Genomic DNA, 20,606 nt, shown 5'->3' with positions numbered 1-20,606 from the left:
ATTCTGTTTTAATTTAAAAAAAACAAACAATTGTTTCATTTTCCTTTTTAAAAATCCATTTTCGTTTTCAATTCTATTTTAATTTTCAAAATCCATTTTCTTTTAAAATCCATTTTCAATTTTAAAATCCGTTTTCATTTTCAAAATCCTTTTTTTGATTTCAAAATCTATTTTCGTTTTCAAATTCCATTGTCTCCAACCTGCAATTCAGAATTTGAAATATATTCTCTCCATCATATGGACCAACGGTGAAACCGTTATAAACAAAATGACTTTGACTTGTCACTGACTTGAAATTTTTATCATTACTTTCTCTAAAAGTAGACTGGTGAGCCCAAACTTTTGTTTAAAAGTCAATATTTCTATATTGACCAGGAGATGTGTTGTAAAATGAATACATTCTGGGTATTTTCGTTCATAGATGGCGCTGTTTATCTAGGGAAATCCTTCAATCCAACAAAAGCCGGACAGAGTGCCATCACTGATAGAACTGTCAGACCTTTTGTTTTATCGCAGCTGGTTTGTAGTTTATTATCACATCACAGGGAGCCCAGGAACTATAATCAACTGTAATACTAGTACGCAGTCTCTATGAGCGGGGGGGGGGGGGGTCGGCTAGTACCTAGTGTAAGAAATAGACAAGGGATGAAGGCTCCAGCCAGCTCACATTTTTTAAACTCGAAAAAACAGACGAAAAATATAAAAAATAAAATCTAAAAAAATTACCAGGTTGAAGAATATTAGTTGCTCCTTCGAATTTCGCCTAAGCCTTACCTACATTTTACCGATATCTGCAGAATAAATCAAGATAACTACACAAATTGACTCCATTTAGAAATTCCTAACGGTTAGTCCGAACGCATGACACCGTTGGAGGCGTGGCCTGTTCAGCATTTGTCAACAACCAATCACAAGACTGGTTACGAACCAGTTGAGCAAAGCTAACCGAGTCGTGACCTCGATGTGGTTCGTAACCAGTCTTGTGATTGGTTGTTGACAAATGCTGAACAGGCCACGCCTCCAACTGTGCCATGCGTTCGGGCAAACCGTTAGGAATTCCTAAATGGAGTAAATTTGTGTAGTTTTCTTGATTTATTCTGCAGATATCGGTAAAATGTAGGTAGGGCTTTGGCGAAATTTGAAGAAGCAACTAATATTCTTCAACCTGGTATTTTTTTTATATTTTATTTTTCATTCTTTTCGTCTGGTTTTTCGAGTTTAAAAAATGTGAGCTGGCTGGAGCCTTCATCCCTTGTCTATTTCTTACACTAGATACCAGCCGATACCCCCCCCCCCCGCTCATATAGACTGCGTATTACAGTTGATTATAGTTCCTGGGCTCCCTGTGATCACATGAGCGGCTGCATTGACGCGCAGACAAATTCTTTTAGATTTCTGTGAGAGTGGTGTGGCTTCAAAATAAACTTCACGTTGACAATGAAGAACTCGTCACCCAGAAAACAGGACACCGAAACAGGACGTGACGCAATCATCTCTCCTCTGTTTTTCTCACGTGAATTGGGAGCGGCGTAGAGGTGAGGATGTTTTGTTTTTAATAGAAATGTACTGTGTATACACATGCGCGGTTACTAGTAACCGTGACACATGGCACTGTCGTGACGTGGGGGATGACGTAGCCATTGTCAATCTTCAAAACATCTATTAAAGTGCCTGTGAAATGGCTGCTATTTTCACGCCTAAAATTATCCATTGATACATAAATATTATTAATTTTTATGTTTCTAAGCATGAATTATTTTTTTAAGTGAAATAATGTGTTTTAAACTCAATCTACGGCAACTTTATTTTTGTGTATTTTAAAACGAGGCTCCTCATTAGCTTCTTATTTACATACAGAAATTCCCCTTGAGACTTCATTTAGGGAACAACCAAATACAAATTGTTAATTCATACAATTACCTTGGAATTGTCTTTCAAAGTAGTGGCAATTTCAAACTGACAATTGAAAATTTAGTGATGAAGGTACAACGAGCAATAGGGGTCCTTAAACAAACACTTAATTTACATAACCATTATTTATCAGTGAGTAATGCTATACACATGTTTAAGAGATCTGTTCTGCCTATATTAATGTATGGATCTGAAATCTGGGGAGCTTTCACATTCAAATTGCACAGAGCCAATGTTGAAATTACAAGCGAAAAATTCATTCAAAAATTATTTGATGATAAAACTTGTTTTGAACAACTACACATTAAATTTTGTAAAACCATACTAGGAGTTCACAAAAAATCAAGCAACATTACGACAAGAGCTGAACTTGGAAGCTACCCCATTATCATTGATATTTGCAGACAGATGATTAGGTATCATGACAGAATTGTAACAGATGAATGTAATGTGTTAGTGCATTCTGCCTACAACAATGAAAGCAAAAGTACAGGCAACACATGGACAAATTTTGTACGTAAACTACAAGAAAATACTAAAACCAATGAGATTAGCCATGATGTTGACAATTTTGAAAATAAATTAAAGCAAAAATTTATAAAAGATTTGTGGTCTCCTACCTTACACAAAAAAGAAAATAACAAGCTACGTACATTTAACAATTTCAAATCTGAATACTCTTTGGAACCATATTTGGAATATGTAAATAATGTCAAACACAGAGTTGCCATCACTAAATTCAGAATTTCTGCACATAAACTACCAATAGAGAAATTAAGGTATTTACAAGTACCACCAGAGGAAAGGTTATGCATGCTATGTGATGATCTAGCTGTTGGCAATGAGATGCATGCTTTCTTAGATTGCAGGAACCAAGAGATGGAATCTGCTAGGTGCAAATTTATGAGAGCAATCTCAGTGCACAAAGAATTTCAAAGTTTGGCTAAGCAGACTTGTTTAAGAAACTGATGAGTTCAAAAGATAGTTTCATTACCAGCAGTCTAGGAGTCTATATACATACAATCTTAGAAATGTATGCTAATTGTTAAACATCTTTTTAATTTTTATTTTATTATTGTTGTATTTGTTGTATTTGTGCGTTACTGTGTTGGTTTTTGGCCATAAGTTATGTAATTTCTTCCATTATTTCGAGTCAAATAAAATATTCTATTCTATTCTATTATCTCAGAATAATTCAGTTGTTCATACTAGAACATTTCTTGTTAGTTCCGCTGTCGACTTTGTCGAGCGGAGCTTATCATACGAGTGATTGTCCGGCGTCGTTCGTGTCAACTTTTTACTTTTTCGAATTCTTCTTGAAAACTACAAGTCTGATGGCTTTGTTAATTGGCATATATGTACCTCGGGTAGACCTCACTTACTAGTAGATTTGTTTATTTCATATCTTTAATTCTCTAATTTTGGTGAATATTTTTGTCATTTTTTGGTAAAAAGGGATATTTTAAACTTTTTTTTCAAAACCACAAGTCAGATTACTTTGATATTATACATATAGGTACTACAAGTGGAAATCTCTCAGCTTTGTTCATTTCATGATAATATCTTTAATTCTCTAATTGTGATGAATACTTATGTCATTTTTTGTAGAAAGTGATATTTTTGACTTGTTCAAAACCACAAGTTTGATGGCTTTGCTATTATTCATATAGATACTACAGGTGGACCTCTCTCAGATTTGTTCATTTTGTGATATCTTCAATTCTCAAATTCAAATGTGCATTGCTCACAGCGAAGCTATCTCAGTCGAGAGAAAGACTGCTTGTATATTTACATGCAATATTTTCTATGACCTGCCGACTTTCCCTCATCGTCAAGTGCAACCGTACCACAAGTAACTTTCATGACCTTTAAAGGTATGAAATTCAAAAATGAATTTATTTTAATCATATTTCAGCCAATTTCCTAGACTAGACAATAAAATGTTTCTGTTGAGAACAAAAAGACAAATTAAAATGCGTCAATTGTGTTCGTTTGTGATGCTGTGAATGTGTGAAAGTGGCATATTTCAGCCCGCAGTCAATGCATGGGAGGGACTGCGTTTCAACATGAAGGGCAATTGTAAACATATACCACTTTCCTGGAAGTAGCGAGACTAGGGTGCAAAAAAACTCTTGCTTTGCCATGGTGAAAATATACAAACCTGTCAGTTAGCTAATAGTCGATAGAAGGGAATTTTTTGTCTTATAATTGATCGGTCTCCGACCGTCCTTCCGGAGACATATTTCAGAATCCTTTGGACCGATTCCGGTCATTCTTGTCATGTGCCTAGTACTTTATGTGGGACATATGCACATGCAGTGGTTTAGCGATTCGATTCAAAATGGCTGACTGGCAGCCATCTTTTCATTTTTAAAGGTGGTATCTTGGACATGCTTTGTCAGTTTTCATTCAAATTTGGCACATACTTTATACATGTTAGGATACATGGCCATGACAATTTGTTTCAAAATCGGATCAAGGATGGCCGATTGACTGCCATCTGACTTTTTGGCCTTACTACCGGTACTATATTTCCAAATTTATGTACCATTTTCATTTGTAATTGGCACATACATGTCAGTTTGTTTCATAATCAGATCAAAAATGGCCGAATAACGACTGTTTTTATTTTTGGACATATTATTATATCTCTGTAACCTATGTATCATTTTCATTGATATTGCATGTCATAAATGGATACATATACGTGTCAATTCAATTTCTTGTCTGTTCAAAATGTGATAACTTGCTTTTAATTGTGATCTATGTTTTTTAGTCCCCGTTCGGACGTAGTCTGAAAACGGGGACTTATGGTTTGCCCTGTGTGCGTCCGTGCGTCTGTGTGTCTGTGCGTCCGTGATCACCTGTATCTCGAACATGCATGGACCAATTAAGTTCAAACTTCACTCATACATCACACATTATATGGGACACGTGCACATGCATTTTTTTCATGATCCGATTAACGATAGCCGAATAGCGGCCATTTTAAGGCCGAAAATGCATCAAAATCGCACATTTTCACCATTCCAGACCCGGATCTCATTTTTTTGGGGGATCGGGTTTGAAATGGCTGACTGGCGGCCATTTTGTTTTAAAGAATTCAGTTCTGGATCTGTATCTGAGACATGCCTGGATTGATCGAGTTCAAACTTCACACACACAAGGTACATCATGTCACAAATATGTATATGCATTTGTTTCATGATCTCATTAACGATAGCCAAATGGCGGCCACTTTAAGGCCGAAAATGCATTGAAATGGCACATTTTCACCATTCCGGACCCGGATCTCAGTTATGCATGGACGGACTTTGTTCAAATTTGGTACATACATTAAACATAATAGGACCTTGATGTACATCATTTTTTTTTTCGGATCAAGTTCGAAATGGCCGACTGGCGGCCATTTTGTTTTAAAGAATTCAGTTCTGGATCCGTATCCGAGACATGTCTGGATTGATCAAGTTCAAACTTCACACACACATGGTACATCATGTCACAAATAGATATGTGCATTTGTTTCATGATCCGCTTAACAATAGCTGAATGATGGCCATTTTAAGGCCGAAAATGCATCAAAATCATGTATTTTCACAATTCCGGAACTGGATCTCAGTCATGCATGGATGGATTTCGTTCAGACTTCGTGCATATATTAAAAATAATATAAGCTTGATGCACACACATTTTTCTTCAGATCAAGTTCAAAATGGCTGACTGGCGGCCATTTTGATTTGAAGAATTTAGTTTTCGATCCATATCTCGGACATGCCTGAACAGATCAAGACCACACTTCACACACATCATACAATGTGTTGTACATATGCAGGTGCATTTCGGATCAGACCACTGAAAGTGGTCTGAGATTTCGGTCATGATCTGCTTTGAATGTATATGTCACTCAAATATGAACGGAACGGGGACGTGTCATTGATAATGACTTGTCTTTGCTATGTCATCCAATTTGATGTAAATAAACAATCTCTTGTATACGCCACTTGGTACTCAAGGACATGCTCGCGACAACCCCTCCGCTTTAATATGACAAACACAAAAACAACTTTCAAAAATTTAACGGGGACTGTGTCATTTTCAATGACTTGTATTTTTGTGACATCGATTGGTACACCCATTAACAAAATATCACATTTGCAAGTTTACGTCACAACCCAACACGATATGCACGTGCATGCAAAACTCTTTATCTTTGACTTCAGGAAAAGTCGCCTATTGCATTGATGCTAGAGGGTGCACTTGTTGCAGATTTGAACATTTTGTAGTCCTAAATTATACTCATTCTTTTTATCTTGTATATATATTTATGAATTTTAATTCAAACTGAAAAGAGAGGTTTCTATTGGCTGATTTGATAACATTTGATTGCTGCATACTGTGTGTTGATTGGCTGGTTGAAAATCTATAAATATTTATAATGATGACGGGAAAGCCTTTGCTATGCTGAGAGTACTATACAGGTAAACTTTTGTGATGTCTACACATTCACTACTAGTTTGAATAATGGCTCATAGGAGTACGTTGATAATGGAAATTTAGACACACTGCATTTAATATCTCGACAATATTTTATTTTCTGAGATTTATTTTCTCTTAATGAATCTCTGTACAATTTGATATAAAACTCAAATGTTTTCTGGGTATTGAATATACTTAAAAGGGAGCAGAGGTGTGGCTTTTGACACTCTGTACATGAAATTTGAGATCTATGAATGAATTCTGTCGATAAAAACAACTTGTATGTGCTGCGAAATGCCCTAAATATCGGGTATAAAACGGACTGTGAAGCAGACGACAAACGTCCGCTTTTCCTGACGTCATTTCGCCTCTAGAGGGCCAGTCAAATGACGTCATCAGTGAACACTGATAATTGAACCCATTCATGCTAGTATGTCAATCCCATAGAAATGCTATTATGAAAGACCTTGTTAACTGACTAATTAAAAGTTGAAACATGGCGAAATGTTGTGCGTATGAATGCCATAACGATTCATGTTATGTTTCTCGAAATCCCAAATAAAAAATCACATTGTTGGTTGCGAGAAATCGGCAGAAGAACTAACCTGAAAATGAAGACACGTACAGCGCTCTAGCTATAGTAAACAGTGAGTAAATAAATATTGTTTGAGTTAAAAACTAAATTAGAAATACGCTAATATCACTTGAACTACAGTAATCATTTCGCCCAACTTCCCACTTTTAATCAACCGCTTATCGCTTAATTTCCGACCGCACTGTATTTTCCAACCGGAAAACGACCGCATTTTTATTGTAATTTTTCTCTCACCGACCCATTGAAAACACCGACCGGTCGCCCAAACACTGGTCACTGGCACAGGAGTGATCGAAATAGTGGTTTTGAGTGATATAGTTTGGGGATACAACGGGTACTAACTATTTTTAAATTCCGAACTACTCTTCAAATCTATACCACATTGTATCGTTCGCAGACGAAACTTCACCTGTGTCCAATATTAAATAACTGACTTTGCGTAATTATTATGAAAGCGATATATTACAATGTTGAAATTTTTAGAGCCGGTACAACATTGTAAACAAATTTGCGTAAATAGAAAAGCAGCGCACTAAGTAAACGACCTCAAAATATACAAGTTTGCGTACAGCACCGTCAGAACTAATAACAATTTTACAAGATCGACGCGCAGAGCATGAAAGAAAGAGATTGCTAAGGTAACGTGTCTGTTCAGTGTGTGACTTAGGGGTCAAACTTCGGTCAACACACACTTGATGTCAGCATCGTTGCGCAGTAAGTTACGCAAAGAAGTTCAAGTTCAATTGCATCCCAAAATGATGTCGTTGATCACTCAGTCTTTTGCAAAATATTATAACTAGTTTCCAAGCTTTTGATGCAGCCAGATTTATTTAACTTTGTGGAAATATAATCTTTTTAATTTCCCAGTCCTTTCTGTTCATTCATTGTCTTGACAATAAGTGTGAATTGCTGTGCGAGCTTTTCGTACCCAACCGCTGTGAGACGGCGTCATGAAATCCTAAGCTAGCGATTGGTGAGAATGGTTATTAATATATTACCCGATGCACTTATAAATCGGACAGTCATACCGCAATTGTGTTGAAACATTTTGGGGGCAGTAAGTAACGTCAGAATATTGTTTAAAATAAAATATTCCATCCCAATCAAATCTAGGTCAAAGGGTCAAATTGGGTGCATATAATTATAGATAGTTAAAAACTAAATATATTTGAATGTTTGATGGCTATTCAACGTTTGTGCAAACCAGAATAAAAAAGGTAGTGTATACAATAGCGATATGACTGAGAAATTTGACCTGGGCGTGACTTCCACTAATTACCGCCGATGACTCCTTTGATACCTTCTAATCACCTGAAAAAAATACCTAATTAAAGCTTATTAACGTCTCAGTTTGTACTCGTTGATCTGCACAACAGTCAAAGTTACCATCTTTGTTTATATGAGACCCATATATGGCATACATATGCACATCAAGTTTTGTTTTTTATTTAATCAAATATGGCTGACTGGCGGTCATTTTTGACATAAACTAAATCTTAATACTTTGATTGATATAATGACAATACGTGATGGGCGTATTTGTTTTATGTCAATGTGCATGCAATTGCACTTAAGCAGATGATTTTCATTTACCAGACATGGTGAACACTCATGTCGATAATTATCAAACACATTAGATGTTTACCTTTTTGCCTCGAGTGACCAAAATCTGGTGCAAAGTTGAGCGTACACAGAAGCTATCTGCTTAAGCAAACACCCATGAATGAATTTTTCTTAAGTTGATAGCGCTTGTGTGCGTCAGGTTTAACAAAGATAGAACCATATGTAATACAGTTAATTATTGTTGCGTGCATTAGTTTTGATATGTTGAATATCTAATTAAATTATTATATAATTTACTCGTTAATTGGGAATTTCAGTTAGTGTGTTGCTGCTTGCTTTTTAATAATCATGCAAAAATATAAACCTTGATTTTTAAATTGCAACCAAAGTGAGCCCTCTATTATTAAATATTTATTTTAACTGAGGGCGCTGTCACACAATGGATGCCCTCCCTCCTTCCCTCAAATAAATAATGGAATCTTCCTTTCAATATTCATTATTATTCCATTTTGTCTAATCACTAATGTACTAGGTTTCCTCAATACGCAGTATCTGTGGTCATCACTGCCTGGATATCCACAGATGTTGCGCAAAACTCTACAAGCATCAATTCTCGGCTAAATATACACTCAGGAAAATCACTGGTAAGTTTATCACATTTATAAAATCTTGTTGAAAATTTGCTGATGTTTGTTTAAATTTTTATCATCTACCAGTGTTATTTATTGTCATGTTCTCTTCATCATCATCATCATCATCAGCTTTGTGTTCTGTGCTGTGTTAATCAGTATCCAACTAAAAATCAGTTTTTATTCAAGAATAGAACATTATGACAACTAAGAGGTAGTAAATACGTGTTGTAAGTAGTAGTTAAAATCTATTTTTATGTAGATTCAAAATTGGTTTTGTTTTCATCCAAATCACCACATATGCTGATATTCAAATTATTCTCGAATTGGATGTTGTTGCTATAGTGACATCATCTATCACACAGATTTTCCTGTCTAGAAACATAAGGGGTGTATGTAAAGGAATCTACACGTCATACAGCTTTTGTTTTTTAAACTATGCACACCAGCGTTAATTGTAACTATACAGTACAATGTAACATTGAAAGTCAATTCATGCTATTATTATTGTTATGTGAATTAAAATGTTATTTTTAAGGTGAGGAACAAAACAGCTGGACGAAGAGCAAGAGATATATTAATAAATAATTTCTGTTTAAATAGAATTTGAGACCTTCAGTAGTTTAGTTTGAAGTTAAACAGATTTAGTTGATACATAAACTCAATTTATAGTTAATAAACTGATTTTTTGTAGAGTAAGGAAACATGAAGAATTCCTTGAAGACTATTCAATGATTGATTTATTCTTCGCTTGCTTTGAACTAAATAAATGCAAGATTTACATCATTTTTTTTTAAATATTGTCATACCCAATCTAACCTAATTTTGCCGTATTTCATGAGTTATCTAATTTACTATTTAATATCTTAGGATAATGTTTGATAATAAGGTATAACTAGAAAATTATCTGCTTGACCCAAAACCGGCATTTATGTAAAAAAAAAAAAAAAAAATAGCAAGTATTAAATGGTGGGAAAGCTCAAGTCATGCATACTATAAATGAACTTGTCAACTATTAATTCACTGAAACATTTGTGTTAGTTACCTGAAAGATGTCTAAACATGTTTTTTTTTACATTGTATGTCATTTATATTCCATTCATCTTTGTCTACTGTTGCTAGGATATGCTTTCATATTGTTATATTTTCGTAAAGAAGCCGTCTTTATACTTTTATAGTATTTTTGGTCAATATATGTTTTTTTTAGTGATTTGTTATAAATTAAAAAAAATGTTTATTTGGGTGAAATCATCTTAAATGTCCAATGTATAATGTTCAAGCTTACTGCTTCCACATCATTGAAAAAAGAATTTCTGAATTGATGCAAAACCGTACAAGTAGATACCTGTTTTCTGTCAACACATGTCAGTTAAAATATTTATTTTAGTGTTTTTTTTTGTCAAACATAATTCAATGAACAATGAAAAAGTTTCATAAAAAAAATCAAAATCAAAGCAAATGTGAGCACATAGAATTTGGAGAACAGAACAATCAAAAAATGTGCGTTTATAACTGGCAATATAAATTCATAGTGTATGTATGTACTTGTAGTATATTAATTCACATATCAAGTCACACTGATGTGCATTTCATTCAACATGAACAAGCTGAAAAATACACAAACGCATGACAGAATTTAACATTACAATATCTGATTTTAATAATAATATAGTGGCACGTACTTCAACCTAATTTACATACAACTAGCGTGTTATTATATTTATTAATTTCAAATCTTTTTATTTAGTTTCAAAAACAATGAAATACCAAATTGTTCTAAAATTTTCAAGTTGTCATTGACCCAGTCACCCTTGTGTTAGTTCTGTTTTCAAACCAACTAAGATTAAATCTTGTAAAGGTAGCAGATGGACGAAATCAGCAAACAATCAGCTTTTCTCTTGTCATATTGCCAGCTGTGTATATTTAAATTTACATTTTTCAGACATCTAGATATAATAAATATTTGCGAAATACATTTTGTGAAAGGTAACAGAATAAAATGACAGACTCTTACCGGTAATTTTGTAGGTAACATACCCTGTTGTTCTCTCTACATGGAAATTATGTGCTATTACAAAAACAATAAATTAATATTACAAAAACAATAAATTAATATTACAAAAACAATAAATTATTACAAACAACAGATTTTTGTATGCATTTGTTGAAAAATGCTGTACTCAAATATTTTTTGTTCAGAAAATATTGAAGAAAATTTTTTAGAATATATTTTGAAAATATAATAAATTATATATAAATTATAAAAATGCTGTTATAATGAATTTCACTACTGTACATATAAACCTGTTTCCATAGAGACAGTATTGTTATTTGATTCAGATTTGAGGTTTCCTGCAAACAAGTGTTATTTCTGACACTGATGTGACATATGTTTAAAGACCTTTAGAAATTGTATGACACAATGTGTTCCGGTAGTTCTATAAAAAAACGTACACTAAGGGATCAACCATTTGTAATCATTAGGGGGCTGCAATATTGCAAGCTAGACACAGAGGAAAAAACAATATGCATAAAAAGGTTTGCAGGGAAAAGATGTTGACACATTAAAAAAATAAATGACAGATAAGACAAAAAAAAATGCACTGTCACATTCTACCCCTCCCAAATGATTTCAAATGTTTGACCCCTAAGAGTCTTACATCTGTTTATACTGATTGTACAAAACATAACATGTATATTCTCAATTTGCGTTAATTGCTTCATGACTATACATCTTATTTAAAAATAGTCGTGTTGGATTTGTAATTGCTTGCATCTTGCTGGTACCTCCTCTTTGCCATTTCAACACAAGCATAAAACATAGATTCTAGCGATGCAGCAGGGAAGTTCATAGCATCAGTGAACCTGTGTTTTTTCTTGTTTTGTTTTTGGAAAAATTTGTTTTGACTCAAGTAATTTACTTTGTATTAGGTATGTGTTCATGTCAATAGTAAAACTAGTATATAAGACTTTAATAAATAATTAATGATGCGGTGACATGGTGTAACTTTTTTGTGTGTTAAAATTGTTCAGTACAATAACAACAAGATGTATATGTTCAATGTTTAAAATTGAGGAGAAAGCAAAGCGAAACCTTTTTGGCTTGAGTATACTGTGAAAAGGCATTTTGGGTGTTTTGTATGGAATTTATTTTCACTGATTTTTGATGAGTTGAATGGGAAATATAAGGAAAAACGTATATTCGCTGGATTATATTTCCACGGAATCATCCTTTCAGCGAAAATAGCGAAAATAAATTCAAAGCGAAAATAAAGTATTCTACAGTATTAAATATAAATTGAGGCTACTAACCATATGGTATTTATGAAGGGTAATAAGGTCGGTACAAATATAATGTTATAAATGTACATTACAAATAAATACTAGTATCTTTTTCCCGAAATAATCCTAACTACTAGTATACTACACTGTACAAATAATTGACCGCCATTTTAAAAACAGCTTCGCTCTTAAACCGTGACTTCTCAATCCCAGGGATTGCACCATGGAATCATGGGATACTATTGTTGTTGTTTAAACAAATAATCTATCTATTCTTTCCAACTCCTTTTTAATCCAAGAAAATAAACTGAAAATTAATTAAATCCCAGTCCCTCTATCCCCGGTCTGGAAACGGCTATTGTCTAAGGTGTGAATTAGCACTGTGCTCGGACTGCGCTTGGTATGGCTTTCCGCGAAGCATAGCCTCTTAATAGCAGAGCATTCTATTGAAAGGATTGATTCATTGTTCCCTTCATATTCTAGATTTTACAACCAAAAAAAACCCATATATTTTGATACTTTATATAGATTTAGAAGCTCAACACAATTCTTTAGTCGGCAAGTCTTTCCATAGTGGCATACAGACATTATTATCTGTGAATATCGCACTTAAATTTGAGGTACTCAGTCAGGGATCGCAACTTGGAACATTTCTAACGACCTTCACTGGCTGGCCTCTTCTATTCGTCTTAAAAAGATCAATGTTTTTTCATTTATTGGATAGCTTAAACCTAGTTGTAGTTGGCGGATCGGTTTATTGTGCTTGTTTTATAATATCATATATAATATACATATCGTATTTAGGCATCACTTTTTCCGTTAAAAATAAAGATGACCTCTTGTCGATTCATTGCCATTCAAATTTTCGTGTCAATATTTTTCCAAGCATATATTTTAAATGTAGTTTACAATGCTGGTGACATCATGTCTCTAAGAATAAGATCCTGCAGTATCAATTCTTTAGCACTGCCAGAAATTGAGTAGGCAGACTTTTTTTTTTGCCCCAATGAGAAGTTATTTACAGGCGTCATTTTGTTTTTGATTTACTGAACTTATTCAACGCATTGACAGTGGGTTGGCCCCTTTTATAGTAAGAAAACTGCGTTCAACAATAATATTTTTTTAATGTGAATAGATATGTACATTTACCTTTTGGTGATGTGGGTAGTTTTTTTCTCTGATGTTGGTATTTTGATATATAACGGTAATATGGTATGTTCTGTTTGTAGTTTGTGATTGCAATGCTTAAGTTAGTGTATGCTCAGCTTCGTGGCTAATTGTCCAAGGTGTGAACGGTTTATTTACCCGCAACCAGCCTCGCGACAATAGACTGCGAAGCGTTTCCAGACCGGGGATAGAGGGACTGTGATTAAATGAACCTCCCTGCGCTTTATTAGTGCTATTAAAAACTGCTTCATATTCGCAAGAGACTAATTTCGTGAATGTAGCAAGTAAAGGTCAAACGTGAAACATTGTTCCAGTGTTCATTTCACTGGGACTTTATAAATATAATGAAGCCAATTATTTTTGCATATTTGACTGACAATTTGTTTTCAATAGACCTTTTTTTTTTTTGCAAAATCCAGTGTTATGCGTGAACTTGGATATAAAAACAGGATAAACAAAGGTCATTTGACAAACACAAAACTATTTTTTGGGCATTTCTACACTTAAAGCGAGAGGGTCGTCACCTGCGCACACGCTGGAATTGAGTCCCAAGCAACGATAACAACACGTGCTAAAAACGCAAAGGGTAAACCCTTGTTTGTAAACAACGACACGCGATGGCCAACTGACGCATACGCAGGGGACGACTCCCCCACTTTAATAATGTGCTATACACATTTTATGATGGGCAATTTTCATGAAGTAAAGATATCTTGCACCATATAGCTCCCTGAAAGATGGGCATTTTGACATTGAACTATGTAAGAGAAATACAAGTTCAAAATCAAATCATTCAATTGTTGTGGTAGACGTATTTGTAGCAAAATGCATCTTTCACTCATTACGCGATATCTTTCCAAAATTTAACCCCTATCTGGTCAAGTCAATGTAAAAGTACATGGGGCTGGCAGAATAAGGGTTAATATAAAACATAAAATTATATATGAAAATGTTGTAGCTTCTGATTTTTTTTTCAGTTTTACATTTATGTTGTTATAAAATGTCAATTTTGTTTTAATAAAATTTTGTAACTATAAAAAGATTTGTTTTCAAGATCAATGTAGGATTTTCTGTAGCGTCATTAGCGTAATTAGTTGCATCACAGTAAATCTCTGTGCGTCATTGGCAGGTCTTATCGACTTAGAGGGCACACTGGTGACCAACATATTTATTTATAAATTATATGACTTAAATGAAATTGAAAGTGAAGCACACTTATATCGTGAAATGTAGACAACCAGATATTCCCAAATATAGGGAATAAATCTTAATCTTTTAAGACTAAAAATTTCATTTCTTAAAATGGAAGAAATGTGACTAAAATTATCTTAATTGTATTTTTGTCACTACTTTTTATGAAGAATTTATGTAGATTAGTAATGGTTCACTTTTCACTTGGGAATATAATATTGGAAAGAGTTTAACATGTGGATGACAGTTGTCAGTTGCCTCGCTACCTTGTAACAAAATACTAAATGCTACAACATAATAAGCCATCTGAACTTGTTTGTCAACCATCAACAATAATATTGACTCGGGGGGGGGGGGTAATTCTTTCTTTATTGGTTGTGTTGACACTTTGGGGGTACTGATCAAGAGGGGCATAAATGCTACTCTGTATTTATTTATTGTATTGATCACACTTTATTTTCAGAATTTCTCTCCAAATTTTTGCCTAGCCCAAACCCCTGCAGATAAAATGGTAGATTCCTAATTACTGAAATCATCGTCAAGTACTGGATATTGATTTCATTATTTATCTTGTCTGATTTTGAGTTAAATTACTACATTTCATTCAAAACATTACAACTAAATGCTTGCAATTTTGCTGATCTTAATTTTTTATATTATTTGACCCTAATTAATCTTTTTTATCATCCAGTCAGTAAGTTCAGTGGTTATATTTGAACTTAAACCCAAGCTCCTCAATCTCGAGGATTGCACCATGGAATTGTATTTTTGTTGTTGCTGAAACGACTAATCTGTCTTGTGTTTCGCATGGACTTTTTAATCAAGTAAAAAAATAAACTGAAAATTAATTCAATAAAAAACCTTGCACTTGAAAGGGCGGCAGTCGTCACGCCGCGGCCTGTTCAATATGGCACTCATAGCGACGTATACAATGTGTGTAAAAAACATTGTTTATTTACATGAAATCCGAACACACGCTGCGCGTCAACCACCACACTTTAAATAAAATGTAATTTGATTTGAAAAAAAAAAAAAAAATTTAGTTTCAGACTCCCCCTGACAAGTGCAAAATCACTTTATATACAAATACAAAAAAAATTGTATTCTGTATTCTCACTAATTTAGTTATAAACACTAACTGCTAGAAATGAAAGACAAAACATTGTTGTCCGTATTTATTACATTTTGTAGCTACATCTGCAGATACCTGTAAATACCATGCGGTCGTGCTGAAAGCACGTACTAAGTCGGTTCACAAATTATTAATGATTTTCGACTGTTGTTGAAGCAGTAAATTGGCACTTGATCCAAGGCGGCTCCGGAGATAATCCTCCGCATCAATACATCCTACAAGTTATGGAGGAGAAATTTCCGCTTTTAGAAATATACGCTTCATTGGTAATCATATTTGTAGTTGCTGTGTGGTTGAAATTTTAAAATGGGAACTATTGAGTTTGTTAATTTTGAATGTTGCACAACAGAAATATTTTTTTTTTCAGCTGAAAAAACAGAATAAGTTGTAATTTAGAAGATGAAAATTATCATGGACTTTTTTTTCGAATTTGTTTAACATTTTCACCACAATCTTCACTTAAAATTACAGGATAACATTTTTTTTTTTTTACTTTTTCTTTTATTTTTTCATGAAGAAAAAAATGGCTTACACATTTTGAGAGTAAAAATTCTGAAATTTTGTTGTTGACAATTTAATTTAATTTGACTTTGTCTACAAATATATTCGACCTTTGCGAAGCTCGTAATCTCCAGTCGGGTACCGGCTACCTTATGTTATTTCTTTGTGAAATAATACAATTAAATTTGTCCTGTATCAGAGGTATGACAAATAAATATACCGGTACATTGTTCAAATCAGAGTACATATACGCACCATGTGGCGACATATTCAGGATAAGTAGGTGACAGCAGAGAAATCAATTTTTAATTCTCTGGCGATGCAATAACCTTTATAATAACAGGTCACTTTCTTACCTGTTAATGTTGTGATGGGAATGAACAATTTTGTAAAAAAAGCTTGAAGAAATAAATGGATGAGGTAGAAATCATCGTGATGTATATTTATTTGCGGTTATGCATTCTTTTAAAAACCTTGAGTACTGTGAGTGTTACTATGGTTACCAACCTTTCTATTCGCCTGTTTTCTATCTTGTTCTGTAAAAGTGCTGTGTATTTTCTGTGATTAGTTTAGTTTAAAAAAATGGCATGTTACTAGAATTTTATCAAAATTAAAGAAAATATCCACGCTCTAATTTTGGTAAAAAAGTTACAATTTTTGATTCATGACAGAATTATGGTGCTACATTTTTCTTTTTTTTTTCACTCACCAATACTGTCTTATACTGTATTGTGCTTAATTATTTGCTGGATTTTATTTTCCCTTAATTTGCTGAATGCGCTAAATTCAAAACCCAGTGAATATGCAAATTCTCCCATAGAATGCATTGTTTCCTTCACAAACCAAGAATCTATAAACCTAGTAATCCTAGCAACATCAAATCTGTGAAAATTAAACACGGATAATATTTCTCTTTTTTATGGTATTCAAAACTTCAAACGCATGAATAATATACCATTTTAATATTGTGATACGGATTTAGATTCAGACATTGACAGATGGTGTGTTTTTGTTAGAAAGACTTAACTAACATACTATAAAGTGTGTACTGGATCATTGGGTTCCCGCTATAACCATTTCCGTGCCGCCAATGGTGATTTGAATTCAGATTTGACTACAACAAATTAGTACTCAATGGATATAAGAGTTATTCTGAGAAAATAGTCATCATTTAAAACCGTTATGCCATTACTCTCAGAACGTTAAGTTAAACATCACGAAAACTTGTTTTTAATATGTCTGTTAAATGATGAGTAGTATAATTCAATTTGTCGCCTGAATTTGTATTACATCAACTTTTCACTTAGTTCTGTAGTTCGAAACGGGACTTATGTTTTGGGGTCTGTGTGTATATCCGTGTGTGCGTCTATCGTCATTTCTCAGAGACGCCTGGACAGGTTTTCTTCAAAGCTGATACAAAGACGAGTCATAATGGCAGACATGTGCACATCAATTTATTTTTTATTTGGTTGACCTTTGACCGACTAGCGGTCATTTTGTCCCGCAAAACGCCAAAAATCAACATTTGGACATGTCATCAACCGTTTCTCGGACATGCTTCAACCGATTTCATTCAAACTTGGCATTGACATCAGTCATAATGGGTTACTGATGCACAACATTTTTTTTTCATTCAAACTTGGTCTTTATACTTGTTTCATGCACATTTGTAGTTACGGTACCTAATATGCAAAATACTATTCCAATATTTAAACATAATCTGACTATGCTTTTCATCGTTTGACAAAGTCACTAAAAGACTTGGGCTATGTCATTGACAATGACTTGTTTATGATTTGTATTTTTAATATTTTATTTTATTTACCATACTGCGCCCTCTGATGGTATACCAAAAAGTTATTATATTCACATGGTAAAAACGTATGTAATGAAAAGAAGTGACAAAAATACAATTAAGGTCATTTAATTCACAATTCTTACATTTCAATTTTCTTGAATTGTAATACTGACTTTTTCATTTACTATTACATTCGTTTTATATACACATTGATGTTAACAGATAAAAATGTTTTTTCTAACGCTGTTTTTATTTGTGTTTTGTGATGCTTGGGATTAACATATGGAATCTTCATCTTGTATATCATGCTAGTCATATTCTCTTATCTTAAAAATGCTCATTATACATCATTCTGTATTCTTCTCTTTAAAGTCATTGGCTTTACATATTGTGTTTATTTTGGACCAAACTGACACAGGTCATAAAATTGTCAACCAAAGTGAATCACGGATCAAATTTCACAAAGTAAACTCCCAGGCAGTTCAAGATAAATTACAGTGAAATTATCTTTCTCTGTCGAATAACATCACTATTAAAATAGGGATACATGTGTGAGGACAGTATGTAAATTTTGTAGCATCTTGGTGTACATGTACTATCAAGGTAGAATGCTACTTGTGCGTATAGTATGTAATGGCAATTTTGAGCTCCAACTTGAGCTTGGGAAATTGTTTACAGCTCAGGGATGGATGTCAGGTTGACTCTGAGCAAGCTCAGGTTGACTCTGAGCAAGCTCAGGTTGAAGCTCAAGATTGCCATTACATACCTCAGCAGGGACAAAATTAATCAAGTTAGTATTAGTAAATTTTTTTGGTTGAAAAAAACACTAATTTAAGGTAGAGATGCAGGTTTGTGGGCACTTGGGAGTGAAATTTTTTTTTTTTGCTTTTTATTATCCAAAAGGTCTTGGCTATAGACTTAAAATTTTGTAGAATTGTGAATAGTGGAACATACTCAAAAAACGATTTTAAAATACAGATAACAGGTACAAAATTATCTCTTTTGAATGCTTAGCAAGATTTAGCAAGGATGTACATAAATAATAAAAAAAAAACATGGTGAAAAAAAGAAATGACGGGATCTCCATATTATGTACTATATTTAACTTTTAACAAAACTAAAATACATTTAAATTTGGAACTGTTACAGCCATTTTAATTATGAGCATTAGCAAACTTCTTACTGAGTGAATTGTTATGCAAATTCGCAATTATCTCAGCTTCTTTTTAGTGCACATCCCAGAACTTAAAAAAAAAATAGCTCCTAGACGCTTTGACCTTTTGTTTTGAAATTTTCACAAATGATTGACAATGTGTTTATCTTCAAAACGCCGTCGGGGCATTGTTTTTGGTTGAACAGTGTTACAACAATCGTACAGACAACTAGCCAGGGTGTTAATTTTAACAAAATTTTAAAATTTATAAAATAAGCTTTCCGAAAACATATAGTTTTGTGGACAAGGGAGGTCATCTTGGTTTCCTAATTAACTAATTAAAATACCTGTCAGGTAAACTGCATCTCTACCGTAAAAAATAATATATATTAAATGTCATTTTACCATCAGCTTATATACACCACAATGAATATACATTTCTTTGCCAAAAACCCACTAAAAATATTGTTAATTTTTACTTCTAGACATTAAAAAATACCTTGTAAGATACATCTTTTTTTCACCATATGTCACCGAGAAAACTTTTGAGATTTATCTTTTCAATAGGAAACAATGTTAAATGCCCTAAGAAAAACAAAACATGACATTTTCATAGGTTGATTTTCTCTCAATTCTGTTTCTTCATCTTTTGTAACATAATCAAATGTGTAAAAATAACAATTTTTACTTTTGTGTAAAATATGTGCTTTTGTATGTACTTTTTAATTCACAGAATTATACAATTTATGCATTTTGCAAGTGCCTAAGTCTGATTGGCTATTATATGGTCATGAGGTATATTATTGCTAATACTACTTAAGTATTTTAGATATAATGTACACAACCACAACAAAAAATATAGTATTAATTATTAATACACAGTCTGATGTCCTAAGCTGAGGTAGATTTCTAGAGTCGATGTACCTGATTGGCCACCCAACCCTAACACCTAACATTCAGACCAATCAGAGAGCAGCTTGTTTGTTGATAGGGTTCTTTGATTTTGATCAAATTCTGTCTTGTTTAACCTTTTCACCACAAATTCATAAAATAGTACTGTTTATAGTCTGCACTTTCCTTCAGAAGATTAGGACAAAAATAGCCAATTTTTTTGAGTTAAAACTAAAAATTATTCAAATTTTGTCTGTTGGCTCCAAAATTTGGGTTTTTTACCAAAAATATTTAAGTACTGTAAAATGACTAATTTT

General features: G+C 33.4%; 1 protein-coding gene across 2 annotated transcripts in view; it reads left to right on the top strand.

Moving 5' to 3' along the window:
* Positions 1–1,291: 1,291 nt before the first annotated feature.
* The window catches only part of LOC102803819 (uncharacterized), a 55,300-nt gene continuing 35,985 nt past the window's right edge, over positions 1,292–20,606 (top strand). Inside the window, exons 1-2 of one of the 2 annotated variants that reach the window (XM_085493547.1) lie at positions 1,292–1,535; positions 9,078–9,189. The gene's annotated coding sequence lies outside the window, so the exon portion shown is untranslated. Of the gene's footprint in view, positions 1,536–9,060; positions 9,190–20,606 lie in introns of those variants that run through there. The other variant, XM_085493546.1, reaches the window with a different exon arrangement.

The sequence above is a fragment of the Saccoglossus kowalevskii genome, chromosome 19 (assembly GCF_978046115.1).
Source record: "Saccoglossus kowalevskii chromosome 19, keSacKowa6.1, whole genome shotgun sequence".
Classification (NCBI taxonomy): domain Eukaryota; kingdom Metazoa; phylum Hemichordata; class Enteropneusta; family Harrimaniidae; genus Saccoglossus; species Saccoglossus kowalevskii.
This window is presented reverse-complemented; position numbering and strand designations above follow the sequence as displayed.